Raw genomic sequence first — 25,238 nt, forward strand, 5'->3', positions numbered from 1 at the left:
GATCTCCGCCGGTACTAGGCTCCCATGGAGTCCCATGGGCCCGTACACCTGCCCGCGCGATCACCGCCCTGCTGGAAACTTTCTCCTTCTCTCCCCTGAGCTCGCGCTCTCTTCAGCATCCGCGCGGGCAATCCTTACCTGCGGTTAATCTGAATCCGCCGTACGAAAGAAATCACCATGGAAGAGAAAAAAAAAAAGCCGAGGTGGTTTGACCCGCGTGGCCGGGAGATCGATAACGGCCGCTAATTAATTCGTGTTCCGAGCACGATAATTGGAGTACCTATCCGTCCGATCGGATCCTTTTCTACTTTCCCACGTAATGCATCGTGCCACCATCACGTGTTGCGCGCCTCTCCGATGGCACTTTCGATGTATTCCGTACATCGCCGCCGTCGTTGAATGTCCCATCTACGGCCTCTCTCGCGAGCGGAATAGCGCACCGCGCCGCCGTGCCCCGATCCTTTCTCACGTGTCACCGACGCAGTAAATTTCATTCCTCGTGCGCCGCGCTCGCGCTCATCTCATGTGAAACTCGCCGATTACCGCCGTGGGTGCATCGCGCGCTCCTTGCATTCGCGCCGCATCCGCCGTCGAGCGCCCGGCAATATATTCCGCGTGGATCACGATCTGCGTGTGCCAGTCGGCCGACCGAAGACACTCGGTGATAGCTATCCACGCCCCACTTTCGGGCCCACCTACGTCGACAATCGTTGTCATGTACGTAACCCCGTTAAAGTGCAACATTGAATTCGGTCGAGATTTCCCTTGCAGCCCTCGAAATCCTTCTCCGCGGTTTCAGCTGCGTAACTAATTTACTTGAAACGTTATGAGACTCTTAACGCTCTCCTCTCGCGTCTTTTACGTATAAAAGATTAATATATTTTAATTTCTAAAACAATTATTATCGAATTCTCTGCCATATAATTACAAATTTTTAAGAAAATAATGTAATTTTTTTTTTAATTATACACTATATTTCTTTCGTAACGAATTATAGTAATGAAAATTAAATCAATATTAATTCTTATGCTATTTTCGATATCATAAAATCGCGATGTGCAAAACTTAAGGCATCTGCCATTGACAATTCGATAGAATTCCAGCGGCAATGGCAAGGAGAGGCTGCGCGGCTGTCTCTAGTTCTCACGAGGTTACGAGAAAGCGATTCTCTCTCTCTTTCTTTTTCCCTCCGCTCTCTTTTCTTCTTTCACCCGATCCATCTTTCTCCGTGCTCCTTCCACAATTCAGCATCGCTTTTCATCCATTCAACCCACCGACTTTAGATATTACTGCACGCTCAAGTCGCACGCCCTAGGATACGCGGCTTCACTTTGCAAAGAACAGTTATGATAACGTAAACAGCCAAAGTTGGTATACCAAATAAGTAAGAATGTAATAACGAAAACTAATAACGGCGCAAAAAAAAAAGTAAAAAAAAAAGGATAATAGAGATTTTATCCCTGACCAAATCGGGAAACCGTATATTTCAAGTAAAGTATATGAAAATTCAATTTTTCCTTTACGTTCGTAAATTCTCATTTTCACGCCGCTAATTAAATCTTGCCCGATAAAACGAGGAGAAAATGGAAGAATCTAATAATTTGACCGCATTATCACCGCGTAAAAATTTATTTTTGCCAACACCTGCCGCGTCGTTCATCCACCTCTTTTCTTCCTCCTTCATCGTCTTCCCTCTTCATTTATTTCTACTTTTCGCAATCTCCTTGCCCGCGAATTCTCCACCCGATCGTATCTTCGGTGCGCCTTCCAACTACAGATTATAAACTGCCGGGATTTATGTCGATTCTTGGAATCGGGCTCGGAAAGAAAGGGCAAGACACCACGATCTTCTTCTTTCGCCTCCTCGCCTTCTTTCCACCCCCGTTTCTTTTGCGCACCGGCCCGCTGGATTATCGCGGGAGCCCGATAAATCAAGTTCGCGCGAGCGAATACGAGATGGATATCGGACGCTCGGCGAGCACCTTGGTGCTTTAAACACGAAAACGTGCACGGCACCATGCTCAAGCCTTTTGCTTAAGAAGCAAACTTCGCGATTATGCACGAACAGCTTGTATTAAATAATCTAATCTGCGCGGTTTTATTTTTATCGACTCGCGAATTAAAAGTAATAATTATAATACGCAACACGTTGACGTTGTTCATTATAAAGTGATATAAATTAATCTTTACTCGGGGAAATCCGTAGAAAAGTTCGGAGGATCGTTAAATTCGGAACGAACGGTTATCTATAATGGATCGATGTTCTATGAAATTTGATCTAAAATAGACACCCGCGGATTTTACGACGAGACCCGGGTGAGTGAATCCTTCTACAGAATCTCTCACGAGTTCGGGAGAGCAACAGAAAATCTTCCCACAAAAGGTAACAGGTAGGTGTCCTGTTTCCATTGAGAGACAGGTAGAGCTCTTCGGCTTCGGCCGTCAATACCCGTCTGAAAGATTGGAGAATGGGCCCTTCTCTCGGAAGGAACGGATGGACTCGAAAATAGATTAATATATGCAAAAGTTCCATTGACCGACGGATTTTTTTCCCACCGGAACAAGTGAACCTACCTACCGAAGGATCCGTTCTCAAAGAAGTCTCCTGTTTCACCTGCTACTCATCCTTCTACTCCGCTGTATATATAACATTTAGGAATTCAGAGAGATTTTACATCCGACGCATCTTTTTCCCAGGGCAAAATCTATTTAGCGAAAGTATTTTTACCTCGTTAATTCGTTTAAAAATCAACGTCGTTGCGATACGCGCATCAGCGCGTTAACATTATTTGCGATATACGGGTATTTATATTATTACAAGATTTCTCTCCTATTATAATAATCTAATCCGTACAAAAAAAAAAAAAAAAAATTAAAGACCTGGTTTTTTTACAAGACCGAGGTTATATCTCGGTAACATCGAGAGCGCGGCACTTCTCTTCAGGGGTCGCGAGTAAAACAGCCAAAATCGACCGGATGTTTTATTTTATGGTTTTTCGAGACAATGTTCTCGCATGCCCGTTTCTGCTCGCGGGAGCCCTCCGATATGGGCCGTACGCGCACTCGGGATACCTACCCATTGTCTTCGTCGAGCGTACTCGCTGCGGAGCGCGGCGCGACCCTATCGACCCGGACGCTACTTTATTCCCGCATTAAAACCCAGGTCTCCGGCCGAAAGCGGACCGCGGAAATTTCGTTCCGAAATTCATTACGCGATCGGGCGGACTGCGTGACTGAGTATCGCTTCTCACCGCTCACACCTTGTCGCTGGCCTTTTTAGCGGTGAGTTTACGCGCTTTATTATAATGCCCGGCGCACATGCGAACGTGTACCCTCCGCGATTTATTATTGTTTTAAAATCTTCACACATTTGTATCGCATTGAGATTATTCTTCTTCGTTTTTGTGACAATGTTTTTATAAAACAATTTCTATTCCGATTTATTAAAAAAAAAAAAGAAAAAAAAACGAGGGACCTTTTACGGCGAGAATTTGACTGGGGATAAAATGAAATACCAAACAAGTCCGTTCACGCTTCTAAAAAATATGCCCGAAGGATGCACGTCGTTCGGCATCTTCGAGATAAAATCTAGCGTTACTTTATGAGCCGCGGGTGATTCTTTATGGCGTGGAGAATCCGCGCGTAAACGCCTTTTACCTCTCGTTTTGGCAACTTCTTCATTTTTTTTCTTTCTTCCTCCCCCTTTTTTTCCTTGCGACTGCAGGCGCTGACAGCCGAACTTCCTTGCTGGAAACCCGTTGCTTGATCGCGCCGCGAAATTCCAAACTGAGAAATTGATACACCCGAAGATGTAACGTACTCCTTGATGAACGGTGCTGCTAAAACGATTTATTATCGCCGTTGAAATGGAACCGCGTGTAACCTGAAAAAAAAAAGAAAAAGTTTCGTAAAAATTAAAATAATAAAAAAAAAATTTACATATTTGACAACTAATTATACAACTTTACTTGATACGATAAAACTTACTTGTTATTACTTTATTATGGGTATTAATCATCTCTCATTTTTATTTTCGCGTTTTCGTGCAATTAACATTAACATAGCGCGTTCTAATTGCTCTGTCAGTCAGATTATGAATGGGGGGAATGGATAGTTACTTTACAGAAACTGCCCGTTCATATTAGTCCCCTCTCTCGGGGGCGCTCGCTCTTCTTCGCAAAAATCTCGCGCGCGAGCCGCGTGTGGGCGATCGTCTCGTAGGTGGAATCGTTTTTGCGTGCACGCGAGTGCATTGTCTCGTATTGTCCACCGGATCGGCGTATCCGCTTTCCAAAACTCGAATACGCGCGCAGGTTGGTTTTCTCGTTTTAGACATCACGGCGACCGCCATTGTTCGCTATCGCCCAACACATCTGCATTTGCTTTCCAAAAGGCTTAGGACTAACGGCGATTATATTATTCACGTTTTCCTCCTACGACCCGCTAATGTGTCTTCGTCGCTACTTGGATCTTCCCCCTTTCCCCTCCCCTTTCTCTTTCTCCCCGGTGTTGCAGGCAACGACTCCTCGGGGCTTTCGATGAGACGAGAACTCTGAATCATCTTAAATGAGCTCATCTTCCGGGAAATTGATATCCCTTATCAAGCATTAAAGTCTCGAGCAGTCGTCGTTAATGCTGAAATGACGAAATATTAAACCTTGTACGTGTCATTATCGTTGCTACATCGAGCAGCTGAGATGCTTTTCTAAACATCATTTCTTCTTGTTGCATGTGTTTGGAATAATATATTTTGTTCGTAGTAATTATCAAAGTTATTATATACGTGAATAAAAGCCGCATCAGCAAATGCCTCCTCGCGCAGTTATCAGATACATTATCAAGTATACCTGCGTACCGCGTGCTGTTCCGCATCGTTGCTAATCTGAAATTGCGACACGTGCGCACGTTTCGCGAAATTTACAGAGCCCGTGCAAGCTGATACGCCGAATCTTAAGGAGTGACATGCGTACGCACGTGCATCTCTAAATTCTTTCTTAAAAAAAAAAAAAAATTTAAAAGAGCCAAGGCTGATAAAATGCTGAAAAAGCTCGCGACCGAGAGATTTATTACCGAGTGTTAACCGAAAATAGAAATCAACTGCGGATTAATTTAAGTTGTCGAAAAAAAGGAAAAAAAAAAAAATAGAATTAAAGAACGTGAGTGCGTTTATTCATTAACGTACACGGTAATTAAATAATGACAATAAATCTCATGCTGAACGTTTGCTTGTACAAAGTGGGTGGCGATTGGCGTCTTCACAATCGCAGCTACCTGTATTTTTCTACGGACACGTTAACTTCTCCTCCCGACCGCTCTTACTCCTCCAAACATTCATCTCCGAGTCCATTAGAAGCGACCCGGCTCACGATATCGCTCATATCAGAAAGTACCAACGCGTGTGTGCATCGGCGGCGTCTCGATCCCCCGCCCTTCCCCACCCAGGCGAGGCGAGGGTCGCTTGCGCTTTGCGGTGGAGGAATCTCCCGCTCGTAGATCACTGTATAAATAATAATAGTACGATAATTGTGATATATCGTGATGTGTTACCGACGCGCTCCGTTAACAACGCGGGCCGAGAGGAAGATGTATGCGGCGCGAGGTGTACTCGCGTGTCCGCGTAGTATCCTGGATCTTTATACCCTGCGTACAATATTGTATAAATCCCGTCATTAACTCGCGTGCATAAAACGAGCCATTTTGTGGGCGTACAAGGTGTATCCGAGCATCCGCTGTCAGATGGACCGCGCGATTAAGTTATCTATCAGCGGGCGTATCTTAACGACATTGACAATACGCCGCGGTAGAACGAATACCACACACCTCGTGACGGCCAGCGTTAACGACTCGGCGATCGTACCAGCTGATAGCCGACGCGATTCGGAAAAGGGCAATTATCGCTGGATAAAGAAAGCGCGAGGGCGAGGCGAGACGATGCAGAGGCGCCAAGTCGTGAGCTAGTTGTTAAGTGATTCCGATAACCTCTCAATCGTCCGGCGAACGGCCCCGTGGAACGGCTCGGTCGATCGAGAAGAAAAATCGCCGCCTTCGCCAACGCGGTGCCGTGGAATAATTAACGGTGGACCGAGCGACCTGAATAGATCGAGCGTATCTCCTCGCCCCGTAACTAATTCTCTCTTAGTTCGTTTCGCGACATCCCGCGACCTTAACGGTCGACGAAGTTATTAAAGATCGGAACCGCCGGATTTAATAGAATATTTATTAGAGATTGATTTTAATTCTGACATCAGCAAGTTCTTTTTCTTTTTTTTTTTTTTTTTAGTTGTAAAAGTAGTGGTTATAATTATTTTATTTTGTGATGGACGGAAATTTTACTCTTTATAAAGTCGTAAATTATTGGTTATACATGTCGATAGCATAATAACGTAATGATGAACGATCGTGCGCGTTTATAAATTTCTGTTGAATTTTATTTTCCCAGCACTTGACATTGTTTTCTCGTAATGGATCGTAATCCTAAACCGGACCGAGCGAGTCCGCACGCGTCTGCCGATTTTACAATGTAATATATTTTCGAATTCACGAGGACACCACGCGTAACTGGCGGAAAAGGGAGCGAAACGGGTGGCTGCCCCGCGCGTCGTCAAGGAGCCTCCACCTCCCCGAACGTTGCGAGCAAAGAACCGTGACGGTAGTTGGGTTCTCTGTAGATTTGTGGTTGCCTGATTGAAATAAACAGCCCCACAGCATTCCTCGTTCGCGACCATCGGCTCCAGATCGCCTTATGGCTATCCTTTGACTTCCTTATGGCCGATGATAAGTTACGTTGAATGGAATATTGTAAAATAAAAAATAAAAATGACATACGAAAAACTGCGAGCGGATTAATAAATCACAGCTGCTAGTTACGGCAATTTGCTACATTTCAGACGTTTTCGTGTCGCGCGGATACGCCGCGCGACGAGAACGACATGCATTCCGAATCGTATTACGCGGCGGAGTAAATTTATTCGCGAACGTCGAACGCGGGACAATGAGATAAAGAGTGAGGCATGCTGCCCGATCGCGGTGTCTCGGTAAATCTTAAAGAAATTGTGAATAACCGATTTATCCGGTCTATCGTCCAGCTTCCCGCAGATCGTCGCGGGGCGTGCCGGAACATCGAACTGAACGCTCCCGGTGTCCGATTTCGTGTTTATTCTGTTTACGAGCAGGGCGGATATTAGCGCCTTCGCGAGAAACTCTCGTGTTACCGATCGCCGCGGCTGCGGCCGTCGCCTCGTCATCCGCCGTCGTCCGGCGATCGTGTAAAAACAATTAAAAGAAACCGAGCCGTTAAAAAACCCTCGGAGCGGGCCGAATCATCTTATAAGGCCCTCCCTCGCGCGTTAGCTTTCACTCGTGATTCGGTCGCGCGATCGCCAAGGTGTTCTCGTGTTTTGTGCAGCTGCGCAACTTTTACTTGTAATTAATTTACGATGGCATAAAATTCCCGTGTTGATTTTTAACACTGTTAGCCCCGATGTATTACAATTGCCGAGAAATCCATCGTACATTTTACGCACGCCATAAAACGTAATACATATACAATAATAAGCATAATACATTTCATAAACATTTGGGCTCTCGCAACACCTATGTAAATTTGCACCCACGTGATTGCTGATGTTTTTATAAAAGTGGCCGATTCTTTTACAGCGTTTTTTGTCGCCAGGAGCGACGCGGTCCGAGCGTCCATCGAATTTCACTCGGCGTTACAAACGGATCGCCGCGCAACGGAACGCTCGTGTGCCCCGCTCTGTATCCCCCGCGTTTCAGCCTCCCCCGAGGGGGCCACCGCTCGCTTCCAAGAGGCACTTGACTTTTAGAGGCGAACGAACGAAAGTTACTGCCCGGCCCGGACGGTTCTTTAACTTCACGCTGTTTTTACGCGGCGATACGTCAAACGGCGGTGAACCACCTCGCGAAAGAGAAAACGCAATGTGGTAGCGATGTTAGTGGCCGGCCGCGCGGCGTTAAAGATCCAACGTCGGGGCTTTCTGACCCCGCTAACACCCCCGTGCATCCGGTCCGCTGTTGTTGTCCTCGCAAACTGTTATTGTCCGCGCCGTAGTGGCTTTCGGCAACACTCTCGTATCCGAAGAGGAACGAATCGAGAAACGGAGGCCCGTTTACATACCATCGATATCTTTCTCTTTGCCGGACGGGGAAAAAATATATTGCGATGCGCCAATAACGGCGAGTCATCTTGGATGCCACTTTCGATTGAAAATTCTTACGGCGTGAGCGTTCGCCGTTTAACCCTTTTCGCCGCAGCTCGTCTGGCTGACAAGTGGCGTTACCGCCCGCGCGGTAAAAATCCGCGCGACTTCGCGGCCCGAGAATAAAATCGCGTGATCACTCGGCGGTGACAACGTTTAAGATCGAGTTTTTCCATGCGGAAAAAATGGAGCTTTTATTCCGTTCGAATACGCCGTAGTTCGCTTCGATAATGCCTTTACGCGCCTTGTCCGGCCGGGAAACAAATGTAAGAGCAGGTCGGACCACACTGGTGTTTGGGTTCCAGCGCACGAAATTGAGAGTGGACGCTCGCGGTGGCGTGCGCTGGAACGCCGGGCGGAATTCCAAGAAGCTCCGTGCTTTTACTTCTCTTCTTCGCCTCTTTCTTTGCTTCCCTCTTTCTGTTTGACGAGAACTCACGTCAGACGATGAAGTCCTACAGTTGTTCTGATTTATTAATTCCTTTTTATTTCGCGATCAAGATCAACGTGGCTCGGTTCGCAATGGCACGGCCGACGGTGACATCGCGACGTTTGCGCTTAGCGGAGAATTTATCACCGTATAAATACCGTTTCTTTTCACGCAGATTTACATCTCTTTACATTTTTGCCGTTCGTGTGCGGCGATCGCCAGTATCCGCGCGCAAGGATTTACTCTTGAATTATAAAATACTAATTAGAATAGCGCGGCGCGTGCTGCTGAACAATGCCGCCCGGTTTGCCGCGGTTATGATACGCGTAACTTTGGGCGCGAATTATGTACACTATTTTATCCAAACAGGCGTACGACCGGCAGTTTATGATTGCGCTCGCTATATTTGCGTTGAATAGACCGATAAATACGCCCCGCACGAGACAATAGACTTATAGTTATTGTCACCGGTTGTGTTCCCGTATGCGTAAGCGCGGCCACGATGTAACCGGTGCATTGTGGTCCTCGATTTAGTGCTCGAAATTCAGTGGAAAAACGCTCTCCGGTTCGTTACGCCGCAACGGCACAATGTGGCAGTAATGAAAGTCGGCGAGCGATTCAACGGGCGATGGTTGTTCACGTAGAGAGCTCGTTGCGACAACTGTGGTATGACTGTAACTCTCTCTCTTTCTCTATGTTGCGATTAATTGTACAATAAACCAGATAACGAAAAGGTAAATTCAAACATTCGTAAATGTACGATTTAGAAAAAAAAAAATTTTTTTTTTTGGAAAATCTGCCTCGTAAGGCAAATAAATTTCTTAGACGGATTTTACGTGACTACAATCGAGAAACGTCAAGTGTTTGCGCGATAATGGATGTCTCGGGAATCGCGAGTCGTCAAGCAACACCAGTCCCGGAAAAGGTTATTGACAGCCTCCAGGCAGCGGGTTGATAATTAACCGCTAATTAATAGCCGGTGTAAAACGACGCCCACACTTTTCCCCTACTCCTTCCCTTCCCGCCCGCCGACCGTCGTTTTCAAGCGAGTGCGTCGAACAAGCGTTAGCTTTGTCTCCTTCTCTTTCGCTTCCTTTCTCCCTCGTTTCTTCGCTCTGAGATTTTTGCGAGCGTGAGAGGCGGCGAGCGCGAGATAAGATCAATACCGACGCGCCCCGCCGCTCAAAGCTCCAGATCGAAACGGATCGGCAGATTCTTATCCGGTGATTTTGCACGGCCGGAAGGTGCACCGGAATGCCGTATAAGGTCATTTGTACGATCGACGGTAGCCCGATGCCGACGCCAGATCTCGCGGTTGCTCACGTACGTTCACCTGTACGTGTTCAGATTGTATACACCGCGCAGATAAGAAGTTTACGGAACTTTTCGAGATTTTTACATTTAAAAATGAATTTTATTTGCCTTTCCGTCTCTTTTCTTTACTCAAAAACAAAAAAAAAAAAAATAAAATAAAATCTTTACATAAAATATTACAAGCCTTCGTACGATATCAAATTTACGAAATGTCCGCGGTACCAGGCACTGCGGATTTCCAATAAATTTCAATAGCAGCGGTTCTCCGTACTAGTCTCCCAACATCTTTGTAACTTTCCAGCTTCGCGGCTTGTCGCTTAACGAGATCCTATTCGAGTAAAGACGGCGAGCCTTAACATCGCGTGAAATATTGCGATTCCTTGTCTAATAGGAAATTTTCGAAACGTTTCCGCCGGTCCCACGGTACCTGCTGCGAGCGAAAAGCCGCGCGTAAAGCGACGAAGAGGGCCCCGGCTTGTTTCCTTGACGTACGCTTTGTAATCGCCTGGTAGGTGACATCAGCATGCCCGGTCGTCGATGACAGCTGGAAACTCGAGGACCTTGCCGTAATGACGCTGTACGCGCAGCATAATTGCACGCGAGTGTCCATAAAACTTTCGAGATCTTATCGCACACGACGTCGAAATGCGCATCTCGAAAGAGTGACCGGTCGGTGACGGCGTTAATTGCCGCGCTAAAGCAAGTTTAATCAGACCACCAGAATGTGCACTCGCGCGCGTGGGAATACTAATTTGATGTTAGCACAGTCGACGAGCGGATTGCGTCGCGAAGAGAGAAAGGAAAAAAAAAGAGGAAAAAAAAAAGAAGAAAAAAAAAAACAAGAAAAGGAAAGATTTAGCCGCCGCCGACGAGCCGTATCACGTGGCAATAAAAATAATTGCCGTCATTATTCGCCGATTAGCATTAACGTTTGGACGGCCACAAGGTATGTAATTAAATACTATGATAACTGACGTGGTTAGTAACAAGGTGAATAATATAGAACTGGTTTCGAAGCATTTATTATTGCAATTCGCGTTGACCTCACCATCAAATTTCCTGGATTATTTTGTTTTAATGCGCAATGTTAAACCAGTAAGGAGTAAAGTCAATCTGAAGACGTGGAAATGTCCTCGGTGAACCTTGCCGTGTCGTATTATATTATTTCGATATAAAAAGAAAAGAAAAAAAAGAACAAAAAATAAAAAAAAAGACAATTCGCGGTCCGCGAGCGATTTATTCGTCGTGAATACGTTCATAGAAAGCAGTGCGCTCTCAATTTGCGACAGCGACGTAACCCGCGTGCATACCGGCGCGGGAATTTATGTCAATTTGTTTGGTACCGTCGTATACGCCGTAGTCACATTCGCCGGCTCCTCTCCCGCTTTTGATTTGTGCCCTCGTTATGCGCGCTCCGTTGGAGTCGCGTTGCTCGGAGGAGCGGCGCGCCTAATTTCGTATTCCCGTCTGCGGCGGGCCACGAGCGCGTAATTCCGCCTTAACGAATCTCGGTGCATCTCTCGCGAGCGGCCGGCCTGGGTAGATAGCCGCATCGCCGGAGTATCGACGACTCGAGGAAGAAGAGAAATACGAATAAGCCGGCGAGAAAGAGAGAGGGAGACGAGGACGGCGATGAGAAAAAGAAAAAAAAAAAAAAAAAAAAAAGAAAAAATCATGGAGACTTCGAGGGAGGCGGAGGAGGAGACGATAAAAGGGGCTTCCTGTTCAGGGGCTCGTTAAATCCCGTCCTGGGCATCCCGAGCGTTAACTCTGGCCCAATTAGCATACACAGCGCAGGCTACATCGCGGAATACACCTGCTTCTTGCTCCTCTTAAGTCTTTCTCTCTCTTTCTTCCGGGCGCGCGTTCTCCAAGACCCCGGCGCGCTCTTCAAGAACGCGAGTTCGGTTTCGCTCTCGCGCGCAGGTTGCACGGGTCTGGCGCAGGTGCTCCACCTGTTTCATCGTGACGCGTACGTATATACGTGCCCTGCGTACAACGTAGCGCCGATTTACCATCTCCCGTACGAAAGGCCACCGTTCTGACGTGCCGGCAGTACCCGCGCCCAGCGGAGAGAATATTGAGGACCGACGGCGAGAGATCATTTGCGGTCGGCGCCAGAGGTAGATCGGGTATATATTCCTTTTCGCGCAATGAGATTCCGCTCCTTCCTCACATATCTCTTTTCACGCTGACCAGTATAATCGGTACCCTTGGTATCGACAGGTGTCAGGTATACCGGTATAATTTAGCGCCGCGACATCGAGACGGCAAATTTTCCATCAGGCCTTATCTCGTCCCGATTTTTACCCTACTTTCCCCTCAGCGAAGATTATGGAATCCAAGCGCGCAGGTGAGGTACACGAGAACTGTATGATAGATGCGACAAATTAAAGTGGCAGGAGAGGAGCTTACGCTCTTGTCACGCAGGTGCCCCGCCTTCGCGTAACGCGCGTACGAGCGGGCGTACGCAGGTTGTTAAACAGGTGAAACATCGCGAAGAAGTAAATAAAAATTAATAAAAAAATAATAGAGAAAGCAATCAATTATTTAAATAGCAATAGCAGGAGGTCTTGAGATCTCGTTTAAAATTTCTAAAATATAAAAGAAAGAAACTACTTTACTATCTTTTTAAAAAAATTTTACATTATGTTCTTCATTTATTGTTATTTTTCCTTTTTATTGAATACCTCAATTTTTCGCGAAAGAAATTAATAAAACAAAGTTGTAATTGGAGCACTTCAAGATTCTCGGTACGAACCACCTAATTGGACGTTTCGCTAATGGCATGCAGTGGTGATTGAGATAACTAAATGGCACTGATTGAAATTTTGTCGAGTTAAGGAGGATAACATCCTCGGCTACGCCTCTCCACAAATTGCTGTACCTCAAGCAGGTGCCCATCTGTCTCGGCACATAAAAGAATCTTAAGTCGATGCAAAGGAAGGAGGAAGCCTGCTCTTTCTGCAAGGAGACTCAGGAATTCGCAACAGGTGCCGCGAATCAAAGAAATGGTGAACGCGGACGAACTTAGTACCGCCGGTGATACTCGCTTTCACATGTCAACGCTCACTTTCTATATCATTTGTATTATAAAAAAGAAAACCGGCGCGTTAAAATTCGATAGAACAAAATTGTACAATACAAGTAAAATAATAACGTACTTAAACGCGGCGTTATAAACCTTATCAATTTTAATAGTACGAGGAAACATTAAATCGAAGAATTATTTTGTAACTTACTCCGCGAGCGGCGAAGTAAAATATTTTAAAATTATCGCAGCGAATCTTACGCGACGGGCGTACGTCTAATCGTCGAAGCGATAAGTGCGGTACACCTGGCAATGTTTCCGCGACGAGAGGTGCGGTACACCTGTTTTACGATGTGAAATCATCTCGAGTCCTGCATCGTACCCGATAAAGAACGCGCGAAGGATCTAAAGAATCAATAGAGAGTGAGTGAGGCGTCTATTGCACTGCACACACTCCAAATCTCTCTCGCTACATACTCTCGTACCGATCGTGTAAAAGCAAAAAGAAAATTACGACGGTGAAGAAGCGCGCGGTGGGATAGTGTTTGATTGGCGTACGGTCGATCCCGGCAACGGTCGTTTTCAGTCGAATACGCGAAAACGGGCTTCGCAGCGAAACGAAGGGAACCCGGTTGAAGGGAACTCAGTTGAGGTTGAACTCGGTTGACCCCGCAGTGTTCACCCACACCGGCGGGGCCCGAGGCCCCGTTCGAGTCCTCTCCGTCTCTTCTTCCTCTCGCTCGCTCGCACCTTATTACGCCCTCTCGACGGTTTCAACCTTCCGCATCCTCTTCACCCGGCCTTCCCCTCGTCCTTTCTCTCTCTTTCTCGGGCGCGTTTTAAGAGAGACTTTATTTTGTCCTTTTAATTCTTTAATTCTTTCTTCTCTCTTCTCGTTTATTTCTTTTTTTTTTTTTTCTTCCTTTCCATTCGTCGCCGAAGCGCTCGCTCTACAGGTGTCTGCCGCACCTACTAGTCCCGCAGGATGAAGAGCGAGAGGATGATAGAGACTCGGAAAGAAAGACGACGTCGAAGCCGCCCGCGTGCGATAGTTGACGGCGACGATGGCGGCGGCGGTGGCGACGGCCACGGGCGGCGAGGACGAAAAAAAAAGGGCAAAGTGGAAACGGAGAACCGGACTGCCTACAAAAGGACCTAATAATGAATCATAATGAGCACGCGGGCGCGTATAAACGCGCAACAGAGCCCGCGGATTGCGCGCGCTGACCAGGAGAGACGTGTCTCACTTTCATATATGCAAAAGCGCACAGCCGTGCTCACACGCGTGTTACATACGTTAGGTTCATTACACAACGAAGGAAATGTAAAACCGCGACGCTTGCTGTGTAAGAGTGGAACCCGTGGCCCGATTGCCCGCGTTGTAGTCTCGCATTGTTTCAGCCGAACGGCCGGCTCGTAATTCCTTCCGCTACCGAATGTTCGTCGCTCCGTGCGCACCTTTCTCCGCAGCGCACCTGACTGATATCGAGAAAATCGATCAAAAGTGCAAATCGAGGCTCGGGAGGAGAGGCAGAGCAGGGGGGAAGAGAAAGCGCTCGTGAAATTCTCGGGAACAGAAACTGTTTTGCTCTTTCGGCCTGTACTGAAGATTTACGAGGACAGATCTGAAATAAAAATCTTGCGACGAAAGTATGAGAAATTAAAAAAAAAAAAAAAATTAGGTAAAGAAAAGGAATTTAATCAGTTGAAGATTATCGAGTAAAGTTTTATACAAAAATGTTTTCTTCTTCTTCTTCATCTTTTTTTTTTTTCCACGTGCATACTCGCATATGCGCTGAAGATTACAAAATCATTATTCCTGATATTCAAGAAAGCTTTTCATGATTTCGGCTGAAAACGAGCTGTGTAATCTTGGATTTTTCGTAACGATAATACCAACGACGCATGAATTAATATGTGTTGCAAGCGATTATCGATTGGTTACGCGGCTTCATATCATCTCCGCTGATCAATGAGAAATAACCGTTATAAAAAAATTTCAAAGGAATTATTCCGCTGTATTTTCTCCGATACACTTAAGTATATCCTTGGAGAGATTTATATATAATATTTAATCTGAGAAATATTATTTAAAAATATATTTCAACCATCGCATGCAAAATTTCATATGCTACATATATGTATCATTTTCTTTTACATATTCTATACATTATCGGCGGCACCTGCTTACATGAAAGTTATACGACCTTCTTCGAGATTGCCTGACAATTTTCTACATCCCACAGGTGACGCGCGAAGTCACAATGGGCGCAGAGGCACGCCTCTCCTCATACGCCACACGCCGCTATCCCCGGCGTTTAAAGAGATTGCACGTAATACAACCTGCAACCGTGCAGTAATGACGTAGCGATATACAAACATTCGTAAGGGAATCGGCAAAGTAAATCGAGATGCGCGCGAGCGATATCGCGTGCGTTTCAATCGCAAGAAAAATCATCGCTTTCAATGAGGATTTGTGTGTCATCGTCGACAAAACCGGCGTCGCTCGAACGGCAGATGTGCGCGAACGTGACGTAGATTCGGGCTCGATTTATCCGAAAAAAAAAATGATTAAAAAAAAAGAAAAAAAATGCGCGCGCGCGCGACCGTACTCGCTTTCCCCGAGCGGGACCGGTAATTGGGGTCCGGTACGACGGTTCCGCGCGCGGTATGCCCGTCTCGCAGGTTACATCGCGTCGAACCGTCGTACCTCCGGGCCACACTTAGCACCTTATCCACTTAGCCGCTTCTCACGACTGCTCCTCCTCATCTCCTCGCACCTCGCCGCGGCGTGTCTCGTTTTATAAGGATTTTTGCTCCGGGGGACGTGACACTGTCATGCTCGGACGAGAACAAGAGAGAGAGAGAAAGATAGACGGAAAGAGGGAAAGAGACGAAAGGGTTCGCAGCGAGGGTGAATACAAGAGAGAAGCCGCGGAAGGTAGATTCGACGTGGATCCGTGAGACCCGTCGTGCTCACCCCGACATCTCTCGCCTCGGAAACAAAAGAGGGAGGGGGAGGCAGGCGAAAAATCCTTGGATTTAATTTTCTACACCCCTTTACTTCGCGCGCCACTCACCTCGGGCTAGCGCTTAACGCGAGCCTCTTCCTGACGGCTTTCATCGATCTTTTTCTCCGTGGCGTTATTAAATCGACGCAACAGTCATTCCCGGTTTCGTTCAATCGTAACACTAGTCTGCTGAATAATGTAAAGACTCATCAATATAACGCAAGTCCTCGTTCATTTAATGAACACTTTTTTTTTATTTTTAATATTCATATATTCACATATGAGGTTTCGAGATATAAAGAAATTATGATATGCAAAAAAGTGGCACGTACTACGGGGTACATCATATTTTATAAATTTTAATTATAGACTCGTAAAGAGCAGATATATTTTAAAGAATTGCTAATGAGGACGAAAGTGAGAATTACTTTTTCACTTTTGGGCTTCGTGCACGAGCCGAAATTCATACACGCGTCTCTCGCACGCTGGAATCCATTACAACGGCGGAGCCTCGCAGGAATAAATTTCCATAATATTTGGCAGGTTAACACGCCTCGCGAAAGAACTGACCCCGCTTTGGGCAACGATCATTCTCGCTTCATTCTCTACATCTTCTTGCGCAATAAACGTCGCTGTTCGATTATTATGAAATGAGCATTATTCATTTCTAAGTAGCAAAACATTTCTTTGAGAAGCGTAATTTTAAGCAACGCGATATCGCGTCGGTGTGCAAAATATACTAATAAAAAGAAAACCCTTTTTATTTGCGGTTTTCAATATTAATTATAAACTTCTAATACACTCGTAAAAATCACGCGTTACAAATTAAAAAAAAAAAACTTAAATACATTTTGTACCTTAATTACGTATTAAAAAAAAAAAAAACCCTCCAAAAAAAAAACAACTTATTGAAGAATGTATATCGTTGTAGCATCAAGATATTTATAATCATATTCTTAAGCGAGAGCCAAATCGCGGGTACCGTCGTGCCCGACAATGGGCCCCGTGGGCTCGTCGGGATCAACCATGGGGTGAATTAATAACCAGAAATGGCCCCCGCTAGGGCCTCCTCGATGCTGTACCCCTAATTATCCAGCCGGCTCAGTCGCGCGCGGCCGCGGAGAGAGAAAACCTTAATGCTCCTCTCGTGGGGCCTCACAGCGCGATACAAGCGCGTCGGAGTTCGCGAGTACTTCGGCGTACGCGTGGGCCGGACGTGCCGGGCGTACGGTCCGTTTCTCGAGTCCCGTCCGTTGTGTTCAGATGTTAATAATGTTAATGGGCCGGAGGTTAAGCTTATCTGTCATGCGGAGCTTCAATAGAGAAACTGCGCTCTTGCGCGTCGCTCTCTTCTTATTCCGCGTCGTGCCCACCTCCTTTTTCCCGCAGGACTCCTTCCGAGGGCCCGTGAGGTCTCTCGATGCGCGCCAAAGGGACCGATCTGCGTGCACGAAACACCGAGTGGACGGTATTAATCCTGGCGTGAATCCGCGTGGCTCTCGAATGCATTAAGCGGGGCATGACGCTTGTAATAAAGAAAAAGAAGAGAAAAAAGAAATAAAAAAAAAAAGCAACTCCGATCCCGTACACATATATGAGCGAGCACGCGCGTCCATTCACCGCGATCACATTATATCTATCAAAGGGCAAAAGACTTAATGCCGGGCTCTACAATACCCAGTACGTTGTCATTAAGATTCGCATACGTAGAATTCGCGGGGTAATGGCCGTTTATTATTTAGCGAAATATCGATATTTTCTTATTCGCCGTTGGGCACGTGGGCTCGCGCCGATCGTCAAGTTCCGCCGATTCGGCGATGGGCCCTTTGATCGTGAGTACCTCTCGAGCACGAGCCCCGAGGCGGCGAACGCAACCTTTGGGATCCCGTAAAGCTCGCGGACGGAATGCGCGTTTTCATCCAAACGATTTAGGACCGTCGAAAATAGCGGCGTGAGTTAAAGAGACGATTTTATTTCTGAAATTACCTCGAAAATTTTCGTTCGCGCATATTCGTAAAAAAATTAATATTGTGCCATTTATATAGCTGTGAATGAGTCGCTGCGTATATTCGTTAAATTGTACTAAATCGAGGGTTAAGGAAAGCTCGATGTGCACGAGGTTGTAACATTCTCGCGGCCAGGCTCGAGATACCGAAATTTACGCGAGTACGCACGCAGACCCTTCGAGGCACAAAACGCATCGCAGACAAATAGCGCGCGAGCCCTTTTAGCGGCTCAAAGAGCGAGCGGTGCGAACATAATGCCGAAGACGCATTAGTCTTTGCGTTCCAACCAGATCGTTTAATAGTGGTCATTATTTATACGCGGAGTACTCTAATACTGCACCGTATCGCCATGACCGGGGCTAAAGATAGATATTATGTGTACAATCGTAATGTTTATTACTGCAATTATGACCGACCGGCCGTATGATTACCTACGATGTCATAAGCGCTTAAGGATACATCGATTACACGGGGGCGCCCGTTGGGGTCACGTTTATCTTTGCATTGTACTCGCGATGCGCGCAACTAAACAACCAAATCTAAGTGATGGACTCGAGGCGATAACGTCCTAAGTGCGAGCGATAAATTAATATACAATACGAATCCAAAGGAGCGTCGATTTGTCTCATCGAGGGTTACGCCGCGGGCGGACGGGGGACTCGCGTAATATTTAACAATCGCGTAGCAAAGCTGCAATTGTAATCGTCGTCGTAATCGATGTAAACCAAGGGTAACATTGGGGCTTGTTCCGAGTGCCAGGCCGCGGGATTTATTAGTCGCGCGAGATATCGGCCGGGTGAAAATTCCAGTTCTCGATCGCCACGGGAACGGTGCGCGGCCTCTTCCCGGATCGCGCTCAGCCCGTTGCCCGCGATTTATGCACTGCGGGCCCGCGTTAACCGCTGGATTATACGCGGCCCGGCATGAACTGCATCCTAGGCATCGAGACACACGCGAGACTAATGCACCGGCTAACCACTGCCGGATTCAGGGAGAGATCGCGGATCGGTTACGCCCCCTCTTTATCTTCACCACGGAATCGCTTCGTTTCGTAGAGAAGGAAGAGAAGAAGCGAACTTGAGAGCCGTGCTCGAGCCACAGGCTCGTTTGAGGCTGCAGGTGCGTCATACAGCGGTAGCACCGCTCTCCGCGCGTCACGCATCTCCGTTCCTCTCGCGCGAGGCGCTTTTATAAATTTGCACCGCTCGGCTCGTAACGAGTTCTTTTAGTAATGCATTGCTTTTTAGTGGAATTGAAAAATCTTTGGGAAAAATTGTGACTTCGATTAACTTCAATAGTAAGATACTTTAACGGCATAATTTTTATAGCTTCGTGTAAAATTATTTTTAACAAGTTCATTATTTTTCTTTTTGTTAATAAGGGAAAAGAAATGGCTATTTATTCTCCGCGATATTTTATCGGCTTTGAAACAATATATTTAGTAGAACGTTAACGTAGGATTAAATGTAATTGTCGTTTTGCGCTGGCCGAGAGTCGCTCCACTCTTTCCTGCAATTTACATCTACGTGAGCTAGCTGTCCTGGGCGATAAATCAACTCATTCCTGTTCCCTCTTCACCGACTTTCAGTCGGACGCGGCCGTTCGTTTGGTGACGCTTCCTCGTGCGACCGGCAATCAGCACATGCTAATACGAATAATCCTAGACCACATGCCGGCAGATAATTAGAATAGTAAGAGATGTCCACGGGCCGCAAAAGATCATTAATCGTCGTTGATAGTGCACGTGTGCGAGGTAAAACTATCGACGTCCGAGGGAATTATTGTTATTGAATAGCGAAAGCTATAAAATAAATAATGCGAAACGCAATGCGGCGATAACGAACGTGCGCCGAAAGCGTAGCGTTTTAATTTAAAGAAACTCTGTTGGTACGCGCGAGCACAATTCTATGCGTTAAATGGACGATTTGTCAATCAGTCCCAGCTTTGTTGAATCAATTCGCAGCGTAAAATGATTAATGCGAAGCGTGAATCGGGCTTAATCGGGGAACAACGTCCGTCCCGGGCGCGCCGCGCGCTTGCAATTGTGTTCCCCGGGCATGCCAATATCTATCGCGATATATCAAGCGAACGGCTCCGCGGATCGGCCCGGTACCAGTTCCCAGAAGAAGAGGCGGACAAAGAGGCGAGAAGAAAAATGGGAAGCAACCGCGGTAACAGCATCGCTAAAAGCTACGCAAGCCCCAATGGACACGCGGCCGCTCGCGGCACCGCTATTCGCCGGCGATATTTTATCGAGGAAATATCGTCTCCGGCCGTCCCACCGCACGGCGCCTTCGCAGCCTCCAAGTGCCCAGCGCCGTCGACCGCGTCGGTGCGGCGCGTCACGGCGACAGCTTAAAGGACATGCCTGACGATCGATTATCCGGCCGCGCGAACAACGGGGGTGACACTCGAGCCAGGGTGGCAAGGAGGAGAGCATCGACGAAGAGAGAGAAAGAGAGAGACGAAGAAGAAGAGAGGAATCCCGTCATCTGCGTGGAATGCATAATCAAGATTCCACGGGTACGAAGCGCGAGCGAGCGCACACTTGTTCTCCGGCTGCCTGTTTTGTCTCGTGCCCCGATGATTTTAAATTACGTCGGTATCGCCGGGCGATCAGTGCCACGGCCACGGTGGGACCTGCTGGACCGGGCTAAGAACCACGAGTACGGCTCTTTCCAGGCGAGATACCCCGCGATACCAACGACGTAGCCGAACCCCTTCGGAGCCCAGGCACCGCGTGGCTCATCTCGCTGTCATGAGAGAAACGCCGTTTCGAGAGGTAGGCGAAGAAGCTCCTCATTTCCCGCGGACTAGGCCTGTCCTCTTCAGGTTGATCGCTGCGATCGCTACTTGATACTTTAAGTAACGCTTTTCGGAAGAAATCTGTACCGCCGTGTTCGAGACGAGTGACGTATTTGTTCGTTAACTAAACGCAAACGGTCAATGCGACTAGCGGCTATATAACATAAAATATGTAACAGTTCATTTAAAAGATAAGCACCGAATGCAAGCGGGCTGTACGTTATCCAGAAATTTACACCGCAAATTGATAAAGATCCGAATAATATATTATATTATATTTTTTTTCTGGATTGTAGATCCGACTAAAGATTGTAGACCATTGCAAGTCGTCAAATTATATTAAATACAAATACCACCGCAGGTATTAATGACGTCTGCTGTTCACACGCCTGCACGCGTACTTGAATAATTTAGATAAAAGCGCATTCTCCAATCACTGTCGGAGCGATACGTCCCTGCGAAAGGATGCTGGATAGTCCCCGGTTACTGTGGTGGGAGGCGGGGGAGTCGCGAGTAAGAGAGGCGAGCGAGTTAGGTATGTTGTTTAAATAAGAGCAACGCGAGTCGCCCAAGGGCGAAAGTTGTAGCTCGCTCGGCCGGCGCACATCGCGTGGCACGCTCTCGTACGTGCTGTGGACCAGCAAATATAAATGCGTCTGGTATCGGAGACAAGTGAAACGAATATTTCGGGGCGCCGAAAGTCACGTCGAACCGCGATGATGCATCCCGACGGAATTCCTCGACCGTCCATCGTCCCTCGATTTAGATAAATTATGAATAAAATAAATAAAAATGGTAATCCTTGCAGCGTTGTAATATTTAACATTTTAAATAATATATGCATGTCCCTGAAATTGTATAAAAAAAAAAAGAAGAGAAAAAGAAATAAAAAGTGTACGCGAAAAAATTGACGAAAACTATTTGACGGTAGTGGACGCGGCGCGGAATGTAACTTTGTGTACGTAAGATAATCCGCGTAAGCGCGGTGCCGAGCTGTGATATGACACGTATTCCCGATAGTCGTAGAATAGATGCTGGCATTAGGAGAGACAGGCGGAACGAAATTTTCGACGGAGCAGAACGTGCCGAGAGCAGTCACGATAGATCGAGACTTGGGATTGTATGCAGGTATTCGTAGCGTCGGCCTTGCGCGCCGGATCGCACTGGATCGTGTCGATGTATCGATAATCATTCGTTGCTACTACTTGCCGTCTGTTGCTGGAATAACTGTGTCCCAATGAATGCAGGATCATCCAGACGAGCCGTCGGCCGTTATTCGTGAAATTAAAGCTCGAGGGAGTGAGAGCCGCTTCATTTATCGGTGTTAAAATTTTAACTACCTTGTCGGAGACGCGAGATGATGTCGCGTTCGCGATGATTCACGTCTAAATCTATAGAGATAATAATAATAAAAAAAAAAAACCATCACGCTTGTATATTTCTCGCCGTTGCACTTCTCTGTACTTCGGCCCGCGCGCAGTCATTGGACGCGCGTCGCTCGCCGCGACAAGAAAGTAAGATTTCACTATTCGTTATGCGCGCGGCAGTCGTGGATCGCCGGTCGTTTCCATGCTTCGTCCGAGATGATAAAACATTATGACCGTTTTATAGGCGGACACGACAGCACGGTAAATCATCGGCGCAAGCGAGCAATGGCCCGCGAAGCCATGAGAGGCCCCTTAACGACCTGATGTCATAGTCGAACGCCCCGGCCGCCTCGACGCCCGATCGCCTTCGGTGGAGGTTTTATTTTTTTTCCATCCCCTGTTTTTTTTTTTTTATTTCTTTCTTTCGCATCTCGAAGTGAGACGAGATTTTCACGATATTCACGATATTCGTGCGCGCACGGGGCAGGCTCGCGCGAACGCGTGTGCGAGCCGCGAGTTCTCACGCCTTTCGCTCTAGTCCGGTAATTGCCGGACAGATCGAACCATCAACGGACCGGCAACGAGGCGATCCTCTTGACGTAACTACGTGGCCGCGTAATAGAGCCGGTAGTCGGTCGCTATCGCGCATACCTCGCACGTTCGGGATTATTATGCATCGGCGAATAGCGACGAATCGAATTACCTCGCACCTCGGATAATTAGCATGGCGCTCTTAATGCTGAGAACTTCATCCAGCATCGGCCCAGCGTCGGGGCTGCTCTCTCGGCGGAGCGTCCGGTATGCGTGGAATTTGCTACGAGATAAGGATCGTAGATTTGCGGGCAGTTGCTTCCGAACGCACATATCTCATTTGTAAAAGTATTTAATATCCACGGGCGCTCGCCGGTCTACTCGGCCAACCTGCTTAACTAATTGTCAGTCACTTACGCATTCGTTATTATCCCGAAGGAGACGCGATAAAAAGATGTGAAAATACATATATACATATTATAGTATATGTATTAAGAACGCGAGATAACTAATAACAGATATATCCGAGAATTTACGAGTCGATCGGACGGAGATACCGGGGAACGAACTCAAATCGAGATACGAGGCCGTAGGACTTGAAAAATCTTCACGTTGCTGAAGGCGCGGTTAAATTATACGCGAAATACGCTGAAATACATCTCTAACGATCGTGCGGCGTGCCTCCGCCACTTTCAGCAGGTCACCGTGCTTTCTACCAATTAATAACAGCTCTTCCGGTATGACGTACGGGATAGCCAACACCCAGTACCTTCTGTCGGATCGATCGAATAATAAAACCCACAAGGCGCAACGTGCTGCACGTCGGTTAAACGCGGCGATGCACCGCCTTGCCCTAGTTGCATAAATCAAGGTCGATCTTTCGGCGGTGCCTAACAGCTAGGATAGCTAAAGCGATAGCAACGAAAGGAAACTGAAGTAGTAGGCGGCAACAGCGGCGCCTCGGCCGCTTCTTCTTGCTCGTCTTCTCGTTCCTCCTTCTCCTCCCGCGGTTATGATCGGACCGCAGACCGCGACCATTGTTCACGAGGCGAGCGGGGTCGGTTCGTCTCGTTATATGAACGCTCGCGCTGCCATAGTCGAGAGATAAACAGCGCTATGGGGCCCTGCCGACCGCCGCCGCTATGCGAAGAAAGGAGCAAAGAAAGAGAGAGAGAGAGATATCCATATACCGGACCGTGAGAGGTGCATCTAATGGGGCGACAATCGCATATCGTTAGGGATACAGTCCGCGGCAAAATCCCGGATTGGCGACGTTGGCGGGGACGGCGCGACCGCGGACCCTCGCAACGTTTTCCGGATTCGGCGGATTGGAAATCCGGGACGTGGACACTGAATCCCGCAGACAATTGTATAAATTATTAGTATATATACGAGATAAATTTAATAATTTTTATCTACGAAATTAATTCTCGTACTTTGGAAATTTTACAATTAATTATTTTACGTGAGGCTCGAGGATAGAATATAAATTAAATCTTATCGTCAGCGCCCGTTAAATGTTACGATCGAGATTTTATTCCCGCTAGATATTAAAGAGCATTGCACGCGGATCAATCATTCTCCCTATGTCTTTCACTCCTCGATTGCACGGGCTTTCAGCTCTCACAGGATCAAGGATCACGAGGAACAAGTGCGGACGCGGTCCTTCCACGAAGTGGTCTCATCAATTTGCTCGTTAACCCTATCATAATCGGCTGCATCCGACGGCGGAAAGAGAGAAAAAAAAAGAAAAAAAAAAAAAAAGAACCCCTGACCGACAATGTAGCACCGTGATATAAATATATCGCCTTATTTATTACCTGTGTATCATCCCCGTAAAAGGAGCAAGACACTTGTTCCAGATCGATCATTCGCCGCCGTCCTTCGTTCGTATTCTCACAATGTTGGCCGAACCGAGACCAGCGTAGCGAGAGGAACAAGTGCGAGTCTTCTTCTTGACCTTCCTCACGCTCGGTACCACAACCACCTCATCAATCTCCTCCTCCTCCTCCTCCGGATATTAACTCACCTCCGCGTATGTGTGCGCGTACGCGGCGTACTCGACTTCCTCCCCCTCTCCCTTCCTCTAACGTCGCCGCTTTCGACCGACTTCTTTATATCTTCCTCACGATCGGCACGTACCGACTTCACGGCTTCGCTTTCGTTTCTGCCGTTAAGAATACGGCCGCGTCACTGCCGGGGTTATCACTGGGTCCTCTTCTGCGTCAGGAGTGATTAATGATCCGCTCTGTACGACCATTTGTGGGCTAATAGCGTTACTTGTATGAACTTATTGTAGAGAACAATCAATATGATCACTCTTGTCGAAATTAATCTTTAATTACTTTCTCGAGCGCACGTGAGTTTTTATCGCGCGATTACGAAAGGAATTACAGTTTTGTGAGGCTGATGCTGTAATTTTAATATAATGCATGCAAATTTTTTTTTTTTTTTTAATTTAATAATATAATAAATTGTTCTTCTTTCTTTAAAAAAAAAAAAAGAAATAAGTTTTATAAGAACG

At 46.9% G+C, this 25,238-nt stretch overlaps 1 long non-coding RNA gene across 1 annotated transcript in view; it reads right to left on the minus strand.

Moving 5' to 3' along the window:
* The window catches only part of LOC139109283 (uncharacterized), an 86,920-nt gene that overhangs the window by 15,430 nt on the left and 46,252 nt on the right, over positions 1-25,238 (minus strand). Inside the window, exon 4 of the long non-coding RNA XR_011546814.1 lies at positions 3,658-3,883. This is a non-coding gene — a long non-coding RNA (uncharacterized lncRNA). The remainder of the gene's footprint in view (positions 1-3,657; positions 3,884-25,238) is intronic.

Source organism: Cardiocondyla obscurior, linkage group LG17, assembly GCF_019399895.1.
Source record: "Cardiocondyla obscurior isolate alpha-2009 linkage group LG17, Cobs3.1, whole genome shotgun sequence".
NCBI classification, from domain to species: Eukaryota; Metazoa; Arthropoda; class Insecta; order Hymenoptera; family Formicidae; genus Cardiocondyla; species Cardiocondyla obscurior.